Genomic DNA, 10,468 nt, shown 5'->3' on the forward strand with positions numbered 1-10,468 from the left:
CCTTCCGAGTCTTCCCAGACCGCACTGGGAAGGCCAAGACTCCACAAGACAACTGGGCAGGGGATGAAATGCTGAGGGTGGGATCAGCTGGAGCATTTTCCACGGCTCTCTGCCCGCTCGGGCATCGTCTGACTGCCCCCGAGGGCCTCTGGTCAGGGAGGGGGATGCTGTGGGGGCGGAAGGGAGAGACGCGGGCCGGCCCCTGCTTCTGGCCTACATCAGGCTCCTGGGAGCTGCGCGAACCCTGCGGGCCCCAGACGGTTAGCACCAGGGTCGTGTGTCCCTCACGACGACCAACAAGAGGGCCTGGCACAGGGCTGTGCAAAAGGGATTAACTATCTTTCAGAAAACAGAGCCCAAGGCCTTGCTGGGAGTGAGCAGGGCAGGAGCTCACAAGGACTGAGGTGGGCCAGCTCGCGTGTCACTGCCGTGGCTCTGCAGGGCTCCACACGGCCCCCCACCCCCACAGCCATCTCACCCGGCCCCCGCGAGGGCACCACCGCCTCTGAAACCTCCGGCCGGGGACCAGACACAGACCACTTCCCAGCTTCCAGAGCTGTAGCTGCAAGTGAGCAGAGATCAACAGAGAGGAAGATATTTGTGAAAAGTTGATACCTATTCAAGATAAAAACTCTAAGGAAAAAATAGTATCAAAGAGAACTGCCTTAATCTGATAAAGGGTACCTGGCAAACACAGAGACACATCCTGACGGACAGACAGACACACACGTGCACACACAGAGCTAACATCATTGCTGGTGAAATATTGAGTGCTTTACTCCTAAGACTCTCCTAGGATCAAGAAAAGCATGTCCATCACTGACATTTCTACTCCAGACTGTATGGCAGGACCCAGTCATCTCAATAAGGCAAGAGATAAAAATAAAACAAACAAGGATTGGAATGGAAATATACAAACTGTCATTATTTCAGACGAGGAAACTGGGCATGGAAAAATCCAAAATAATCTTAAAATACTAGAATGAATGAGCAAATTTAACAAGGTTGCTGGATAGAATCAATGTACAAAAATTAATTGAATTCTTATAAACTAGCAACATCTAGAAAATGAAAATTTTTAAGTCATTTATAATAATATCAAGAATCATCAAATCTTATGAATAAATCTAATTAAAGACGTGCAAGACCCAACGCTAAAAACTGATACACACTGCAGAGAAACTGCTCAGTCACATCTGACTCTTTGCCACCCCATGGGCTGCAGCCTGCAAGACTCCTCCGTCCATGGAGTTCTCCAGGCCAGAATATTGGAGTAGGTACTGTTTCCTTCTCCAGGGGGATCTTCCCAACCCAAGGATTGAACCCAGGTCTCCTGTGTTGCAGGCGGATTCTTTACCACCTGAGTCACTGGAGAAGCCCAGAGAAACTAGAGACCACCGGAATAAATCGAGGGCAATGCTGTGTTCACTAACTGGTCGACTTAATATTATTAAGATGGCAGTTCTCCCCAGATAGACTTGTATACAGACGGTCCTGACTGAGGGTTTTTTTGACTTTGTTGTTGTCAGCAAGTCTTGTCTGACTCTTTATGACCCGATGTACCTCAGCACGCCAGGCTATCCTCCACTGTCTCCCACAGTTTGCTCAGATTCATGTCCGTTGAGTCAGCGATGCTATATCCGTCTCATCTTCTGTCACCCCCTTCTCCTCCTGCCTTTAATCTTTCTAAACATCAGGGTCTTTTCCAATGAGTTGTCTCTTCACATCAGCCGGCCAAAGTATTGTAGCTTCAGCCTCAACATCAGTCCTTCCAAGGAACATTCAGGACTGATTTCCTTTAGGATGGGCTGGTTTCGTCTCCTTGCAGTCCAAGGGACTCTCAAGAGTCTTCTCCAACACAGTTGGAAAACATCAGTTCTTCGGCGCTCAGCCTTCCTTATGGTCCAACTCTCACATCCATACACGACCACTGGAAAAATCACAGCTTTGACTGTACGGACCTTTGTCAGCAAAGTGGCGTCTCTGCTTTTGAACACGCTGTCTAGGTTTGTCACGCTTCCCTTCCAAGGCGCGAGCACCTTCTAATCTCTTGGCTGCAGCCACCGTCCACAGTGATCTTGAAGCCCAAGAAAATAAAATCTGTCACTGCTTCCCCTTTTTCCCCCTTCTATTTTCCACGAAGTGACTGGGCCAAATGCCACGATCTTAGTGTTTTAACGCTGAGTTTTACACTGCTGTGAAAGCAATACACATTCAGTAGAAACCTGAATTTTGATCTCTTTGCAGGCTAGCCTGATCTGGTTACGATCCTCTCTCGTGATGCTGGGCAGCGGCAGCTACAGCTCCTGGTGAGCCCCACGGTCAGGAGGGCGAACAACCCATACACTCACCACTGTTGTGTTCTTCATTTTCAGTGTAGTATTCAATAAATTGCACGAAATATTATCACAAAATAGGCTTTGTGTGATGACTTTGCCCAACTGCAGGCTAATGTAAGTGTTCTGGGCATGTGTACGGTAGGCTAGGCTACGTGATGCCATTCAGTAGGTTCAGTTCAGTTCAGTCGCTCAGGCATGTCCAACTCTTTGCGACCCCACGGACTGTAGCCCACCAGGCCTCCCTGTCCATCACCAACTCCCGGAGTTCACTCAGGCTCATGTCCATCGAGTCAGTGATGCCATCCAGCCATCTCATCCTCTGTCATCCCCTTCTCCTCCTGCCCCCAATCCCTCCCAGCATCAGAGTCTTTTCCAATGAGTCAACTCTTCGCATCAGGTGGCCAAAGTACTGGACTTTCAGCTTCAGCATCATTCCTTCCAAAGAAATCCCAGGGCTCATCTCCTTCAGAATGGACTGGTTGGATCTCCTTGCAGTCCAAGGGACTCTCAAGAGTCTTCTCCAACACCACAGTTCAAAAGCATCAATTCTTCTGCGCTCAGCTTTCTTCACAGTCCAACTCTCACATCCATACATGACCACTGGAAAAACCATAGCCTTGACTAGACAGACCTTAGTTGGCAAAGTAATGTCTCTGCTTTTCAATATGCTGTCTAGGTTGGTCATAACTTTCTTTCCAAGGGAAAAGCGTCTTTTAATTTCATGACTGCAGTCACCATCTGCAGTGATTTTGGAGCCCCCAAAATAAAGTCTAACACTGTTTCCACTGTTTCCCCATCTATTTGCCATGAAGTGATGGGACCAGATGCCATGATCTTAATTTTCTGAATGTTGAGCTTTAAGCCAACTTTTTCACTCTCCTCTTTCACTTTCCTCAAGAGGCTTTTAGTTCCTCTTCACTTTCTGCCATAGGGTGGTGTCATCTGCATAGCTGAGGTTATTGATATTTCTCCCGGCAATCTTGATTCCAGCTTGTGCTTCCTCCAGCCCAGCGTTTCTCATGATGTACTCTGCATAGAAGTTAAATAAGCAGAGTGACAATATACAGCCTTGATGCACTCCTTTTCCTATTTGGAACCAGTCTGTTGTTCCATGTCCAGTTCTAACTGTTGCTTCCTGACCTGCATACAGATTTCTCAAGAGGCAGGTCAGGTGCGTCGCTTAGTCCTGTCTAACTCTTTGCTACCCCATGGAGCCAACCAGGCTCCTCCCTCCATGGGATTCTCCCAGCAAGAGTACTGGAGTGGGTTGCCATTTCCTTCTCCAGGGGGGTCTTCCCGACCCAGGGATCGAACCCGGGTCTCCCGCATTCCAGGCAGACACTTTACCCTCTGAGCCACCAGGGAAGCTCAAAACTGGGTAGTGTAGCAGTGTTAGTCATACAGTTGTGTCCAAGTCCTTGCGATCCCATGGAGTGTACCCATGAGGCTATATGTCCATGGAATTCTCCAGGCAAGAATACTGGAGTGGGTAGCTATTCCCTTCTCCAGGGGTTCTTCCCCACCCAGGGATAGAACCCAGGTCTGCTGCCTTGCAGGCAGATTCTTTACCCTCTGAGCCACCAGGGAAGCCGAGGGTCTTTTTAGTAAATAGTATTAGCTCAGTTGGATATAACCACATGGGGAAAAAAAATGAACCTTCCTCATGCCACACACAAATACTAATTTAGCCTTAGATCTACAGTAAAATGATAATTCTCCCAGAAAAAAAAAAGAATATCTTCATGACCCTGAGGTATGCAAAAATTCCTTAAAACAGGTTGGGAGATGTTTGCAGCGTATCTGCGAAGAAGAGCTCACATCTAGAATACACAAAGAACTTTTATAAATTAGTAAGAAACTGGAGAACACTCCAGCTTCAAAAATGAGTAAAACCTTGCACAGCCACCGCAAGGAAGGAGACCCTCGAACGACCAGGAAGCAGAGACGCGTCACGGCCGTCATGGACAGGCTGGCTAAGTCTCAGTAGGGCACCATCCCCCCGGCCCTGCCGGCACCCCCGCTGGCAGGTGCGTGTGGTGGACCCGAGAGGCCTCCCTTCCGGGAAGCGCCCCGCCGCCTCTGCCTCGGCTCCAGAGAGCCGCCCCGTCGGAGGCCACGGTCCCCGCAGAGCGGCCGCGCCCGGCGCTGCAGCGAGGCCCGCTGTTTCTGCTGCAGCGGCTGCTGGGACGGGAGGGTCGCCCCGGGGCTCCCTGCCGGCGGATGGGGCCTTGGCCTGCGTCGCCTACCAGCTTCTCCCTCTGGCCCGTTCGACCCCTCTCCCTTTCTCCTCACAGACGCCTGGCAGCCCAGACTCCATCACAGCACCGGCCTGTGGAGGACGTGGACTCAGAGCAGCCGGAAGGCTCAGGCAGTGCCGTCTGGTTCGGAATTTGCCGCCCCTTCGGAGCACGGTCTGACGGCGTCTGCTGAGAGCCACGGGTGCAGAAACAGCCTGCAGCCGGCAAACTCTCCCCGGGGGGACGTCCCTCTGGAACCAGCGCTCTGTCCGCAAAAGCCTTGTTCACAGAAGCTTTATTCCTTGGCGGCCCAGACTGGCGACGCTCCAAATGGCCCCCCGCGAGAGAAGGGACGAGTCCGTGGTGGCAACACCTGACCACACCTCGACAGGGAAAAGCTGTTCTCAACACCACAGGGACGAATTTCACTGGCCACATACGCTGCCCTGAAGACGCCAGACCCAGGACGGCGCAGGCCGTGGGACTCCCCGCAGGTGCCCTCGGGAACCAGGCTCACCCCACCTGGGAGGACAGGGCCAGGGAGGTGGGGAGGCGGCGCTGCAGGGGGAGGACACGCCTGAGGGGCAGAGGGTGCCGGGGCCAAACGGATGCTAGGATGCAGACCTGGAACCTGGGCAGGTTTGGGCAGGTTCTGGTGTAAACTCGGATTTCGCCCTCTACAGCCTGGGGAGAGGGTGGATCATCACACCGGTTACCCTCAGCCCCTGAGAAACCATGCAATCCATTCCTGTCCTTTGTTTTTGAGAAGCGGGGAGAGCTGTGATTTCCTTCACAGGACTGGTGGGTTTGGGGCTCAGAGGTCCCTCAGTCACCAAGCTGAGAGAGGCTCCAAGTTGGCAAGAAGTGGCTCAGTCACACAGTGATGGTGGACCAGACCCACCCAGAAATAACATTTTATCTACCCCCAAAACAGCTGTTCACGCAGAGGCCTGGAAAACACAGGCAGGTGGGAGGAAAAGCGAAAACAGCCCTGTTTCCTCCCCGCCTCTCCAGAGAAGCCCCTCCCTGCAGACAGAGACCCCCAGCGCAGCTCCTGTTGAAAGGACGCTGAGTCCCGGCCTGCCTTCTTGCCTGAGGCTGGACAAACATGCAGATAAGCTGGCGAATTCCTCCACCCACACTCAGGACCACATCCCATCCTGAGGGAGCGGAAGGGAACTCAGACCTCGGGAGCCCCACCCCCGGGGCCCAGGCAAAACACATTCCTGAAGGCCTAGGGCTTCGGGCTGGGTGTCTGGGAACTCGGCGGTGGAAAAGGCCCCGATCTCAGGGCCCCTGGAGAGGCCGTGGGCTTCGCCACCCCAGACGCTGAACCGAGGCACGGCCAGCCTGTGGTTAGGGCTCTCCTCAAGAGAAGCTGGCTTGGCAGAGGATGAGAGAGGTCTAGCACAGCCCAGACTTGCTGCCGTCCCTGAGACTGGTGGGCCACTTCTGTGATGACTTAGGGCTTAATCCGCGCAGCTGGGACGCTGGGCCATCCGCACGCCTGCAGGGAAGGCGGAGGCGAGGGGATCTTGGTTTTGGTCACTTGGCCCAAGTTCAACGCCCCCTGGAAAATTGTGTAACACACATACCAGGCCCACGCCCGGTCTCTCTGGCACTCCAGGCCCTGGTCCTCCCACACCTTGGCTCGGTTCAGTCTGAACCCTGTGAACTCTGGTCTCCAGAGGCCTCGGGGTCCACGGCAGACTGCTTTTCCTGTGTGGGGCCCACATGCTTTGGTTGGCACACAGGGTTCCCCTCCTTCAGTTTCCGACCTGGGTTTCCTGGCTTCAGTGCTGCGCCTGTCCTGTGTGATGGCACGGTGCCCGGAGGTGCAGATGGCACCCACACTGGTGTCCCCCAGCCCCACAAGCAGGAACTAACTGCCAGGGGGGCCCAGGCTGGGGGCATCGTCCCAGGCACAGCCAGAGGGTGGGGCTGCCTCAGACGCTTCCTGGCAGGAAAAATGAACTAACAAATGCACCCAACCAACTGACTCAGGCCCCCCAGGGCCAAGTGTGGCGTCTGGATGACTAGCCTGGTGATGAGGTGCTGGCCTCCGGACGCTCCCGGTGCTTGGGGGCGGCCGACAGGCTGGGAAGGAGTGAGCGCACATCACGGGCCCCTTCTGGGCTGTGCAGGAGGGCCACCTGCAGAGGGCGGGCGCAGCGGGAGGCCAGGGAGGCCCAGGGACAAGTGCGGTGCCCAGGCGACCCTTACAGGGAGCCCAGCGCCTGGCGGGGGCACAGCAGGCCGCGACCTGCGCTCCCTCGTCTGTTTCTCTGGGTCTCTATCTCTGTCTCTGGGTCTCTGCCTTTGTCTCTCTGGGTCTCTGTCTTGTCTCTGTCTCTCTGCATCTCTGTCCCTGTCTCTCTGCGTCTCTGTCTTTCTAGCTACAGACCCCTGCCTCCAAAGGAGCCCAGAGAAATAAGTAATTAGCTGTACTCTGCACCGAAATCCCTAAACTCAAGAGAATTAGAAAGATTTCAGATAGAATCTAATCCAATCTTCATAAGAAAATTTAAGGTATAATTTACACACAGTAAAATGAATATATTTTTAATATACCGCTTCCTGGCTCTTACATATGTGTACATGCATGTAACTGCCAACCAGATGAAGATAGAAAACATTTCCAGCTCCTCAGAAAGTTCCTTCATGTCCTTTTCCAGTCAGCTCCCAACTCCAAGCCCTGATCTGAGTCCTATCACAGTGTTGTTAAGCCATCCTACAGATTCCTTTAAATGAAATCACACAACATGTAACCGGGTGAATCTGGCTTCTCAAGCCCAGCACGCGGTTCACGCAATTCCTCAGCACCATTGCGCGCATCCGTAGTTTGCTCCTGCTATTCCTGAGTTGCCGAGTAGTAGTCTATCAGATAAAGTTGCTGTGTGGGTATGTCTCCATTGGTTTCTTCACTCACCTGTTGATGGACACTTGGGTTATTTCCAGTTTTTAGTTATTATGAATAAAGATGCTATGAACGTTTATGTAAAAGTCTTTGTGTGGACCTGGGTTAAAGGACAAAGGAAATATTCTGATACAAATGGCTGAAAACCCCAGTGATGACAAAGGCTTCAGGTGTGGCTTGGTCCAGAGGCTCACAATCCCACCGGCCTCCACTCCGCCTCTCTGCTAGGCTTCCAGCTTTACCCTTCTGGTACAAGAGCCCGTTCGCAGCCTCTCTGCCCTCTCCATTCGCACTTAGAGCGCGACCTTTCACCTTTGCTTATCCAATCAGCAGACACCGATGGAGCCAACTCTGTGCCAAGCTCTGAGCTCCAGGGGAACACAGTGGGTGAGCAAGCTCTGCCCTCGCCCTCACTGAACTTGTGAGTAGCAGGAGTGAGAGACAGACGGACACAGGAGCCCACAGACAGCTCTGGGTACGCCAGGAGCTCCGCGTGAGAGGAGGGCTTCCGGGAGAGGGAGGAGAGGGATGCCAGTGACTGCCCTATTCGGGGCAGTAAAATAAGGCCGCCAGGGTGTTGGTTGCTTCCAGCTCCCTGTTGCTTCTCTGCGCAGTCTTCCTGGGGCTGCTCAGATGAAGCCTTCCAGATGTCAGATGTCCACACAGGGGCTGTTTGTTTGCCTCTGATCACAGACTTGTTTATGAAGCAAGGCTTGTGAAAAGCATTCCTTGTTCACATGGATGATGAAAACCCTGCAGGAGAAGTCCGTGTTGGGAACTCAGTGTTCCACGTCAGTGTTGGTCTCTCCTTACGAACCTTCTGCTCAGCCAGGGCTGGTGGGATGGGTTATCTGTCAGTTGAATTAAATGTGTTCTCAGGCTAGAGTCCTGGGGGCTTCCGGGGAGGGACCAGTTTGTCCTCGAGGGAAGAGTTCTAAGGAAGATGGTGACCTCTCTCTCCTCCCTGCCGCTTCAGGATGGAGAGGTTTTGGATATTCTGCCCCAGAGAGTGTTTTCTCTCGGGCGTCTGTTCATTTTCCAACTCTCCTGTCCAGGCCTGGTACTCACCAGGCACTTGGGCCATGCTCTGGGGCACAGTGAAGAACCTTCCAGACCCAGTGGAGCTCACAGTCTGGTGCAGGAGATGGGCGCCTCCAGGCCATCGCTCGCGCATTACAGGCGTCGGGATGGACCAAGCATCTGCCGCGGGACAGAAGCGCGGGGTCTTTGGGCAGGTGATCGGGGTGACCTGGGGTCAGCGACAGCTGGGGTACAGAGATCGGAAGGATGAGCTCGCGTGGCGTGGGGAGGGAGGGCAAGCGAGAGGGCAGTGTGTGCGGTGGGGAGACAGGTGGGTCAGGGCACATCCGAGGAACCACGAGAACCCCGGTGCCACCCTCTGACCCTCCTGCTTCCCGCAGGGTCTTCCCTACTCCCATCATGCCCCGCTTAGAACCTGCTAAGGGCCCTTCATGGTAGACTGAGTGAGTGAAGTCGCTCAGCCGTGTCCGACTCCTTGCGTCCCCATGGACTGTTGTCCACCAGGCTCCTCTGTCCATGGGATTTTCCAGGCAAGGGCACTGCAGTGGGTGCCACTTCCTTCTCCGGAGGTCATTGTCTTTCTTCTCCCTTGGGTGGTGTCACGCCATGAGCTCCTGTAGGGCAGGGGTCGGGGTAACCGCCTTTTCTTGTGTTCCCAGCAGTGGTCCAAGCTTGGACCACCACCATTATCATCACGGTTCCATTAATTAAGGGGGAACCACACGCCCTGGTCCAGCCCGACTGGATGCACGGAGGCTCTAGCTTACAGACTCAGAGGAAGCGCTGGGCCCTGGGGTGATGCTTCTGGCTTCCCCAGCAGTCATCCGAAGGGGGCACGCACTTTCAGGGGAGTTCTGGCTGCGGGGGGTAAATCTGGACCCGTGAGAGACAGGCGGTGGAGGAGGCTCCGGGACCAGTTCCTCTGCCGTCGTCTCTCGCACGCTCTGGCCACCCAGGTGCTGTGGCTCCCGTTAGCTGCCCTGGGTGCTTCCCGCGGCTCGGTGACCCCTGCTCTCTCGCAGCTGTGAGCAGCTCAGCAGCGCACCTTATGTTTGCTTTCGCTCCGTCCTGCTTCTCTCCCGGTTTCCCTGTCCGTACTCCCCGCCCCACTCTGCAGGGAAACAGCAGCACCCAAGTTAGGCACCCCAGCCTAAGACAGGAGAAGAAGCAGCAAGGGGTCAAACCGCAACCACTCAGAGTCGGAGGAGGACCGGCCGCACGTAACGCTGGAGACGGCGTGGAGCCACGGGAACGCCTGCATGCTGCTGATGGGGATGCAACGCGAAACGGCCCCTTTGGAAAACAGTCTGGCAGTTTCTTAAAACGTTAAATAACACGTATGACCCAACCTCAGACTTGGACCTGAATGTCTTGTTGTTCCGTCGCTCAGCTGTGTCCGACTCTGCGACCCCATGGGATGCAGCTCGCCAGGCCTCCTTGTCCTTCACCAACTCCCGGCGTCCATTCAAACTCATGCAAACTAATTTAGACTAGCAGAAAGCAGGTCAGGGTTGCCTGGGGGCAGGGTTGGGGGAAAGATAGACTGCAAAGGGGCACAAGGAAACTTTTGAGGGGCACGGGGCTGTCTGTCATGTTGCTTGTGCTGATGGTTTCAGAGGAACAGCTTAATAAAGATGCTATTAAAAAGGGAGGGGAAAAAAGAAATGAAAATCACCAGGTCCAACCAAAACCATAGAGACATGATAACACCAATGTTATTTAAAGCATTTCAACGGGTAGAGTAATAAGGAAAGCTTCCAAATTCCTTTTATGCAACCAGCATGATTCTGATACCCGAAACCTGGCAAAAACAGCATGCTAACGAAGGGTGTGTGCACAGTGGAGTATTATTGACTCTGTAAATCAGCCACACTGCATCTGACCTAGTTTCAGAATTTTTCTTTGTTTTTGGTTTTCAGCAGTTTAATTACGAC

At 53.8% G+C, this 10,468-nt stretch overlaps 1 long non-coding RNA gene across 1 annotated transcript; it reads left to right on the forward strand.

Annotated features, from left to right (window-relative positions):
* The first annotated feature begins 8,404 nt into the window (after nucleotides 1–8,404).
* LOC121817281 (uncharacterized) lies at nucleotides 8,405–9,887 on the forward strand. The gene is made up of 2 exons (XR_006057121.1): nucleotides 8,405–8,728; nucleotides 9,652–9,887. It is a non-coding gene; the product is annotated as an uncharacterized LOC121817281 (long non-coding RNA).
* Nucleotides 9,888–10,468: the final 581 nt, after the last annotated feature.

This window comes from Ovis aries, chromosome 19, assembly GCF_016772045.2.
Source record: "Ovis aries strain OAR_USU_Benz2616 breed Rambouillet chromosome 19, ARS-UI_Ramb_v3.0, whole genome shotgun sequence".
Lineage (NCBI taxonomy): Eukaryota > Metazoa > Chordata > Mammalia > Artiodactyla > Bovidae > Ovis > Ovis aries.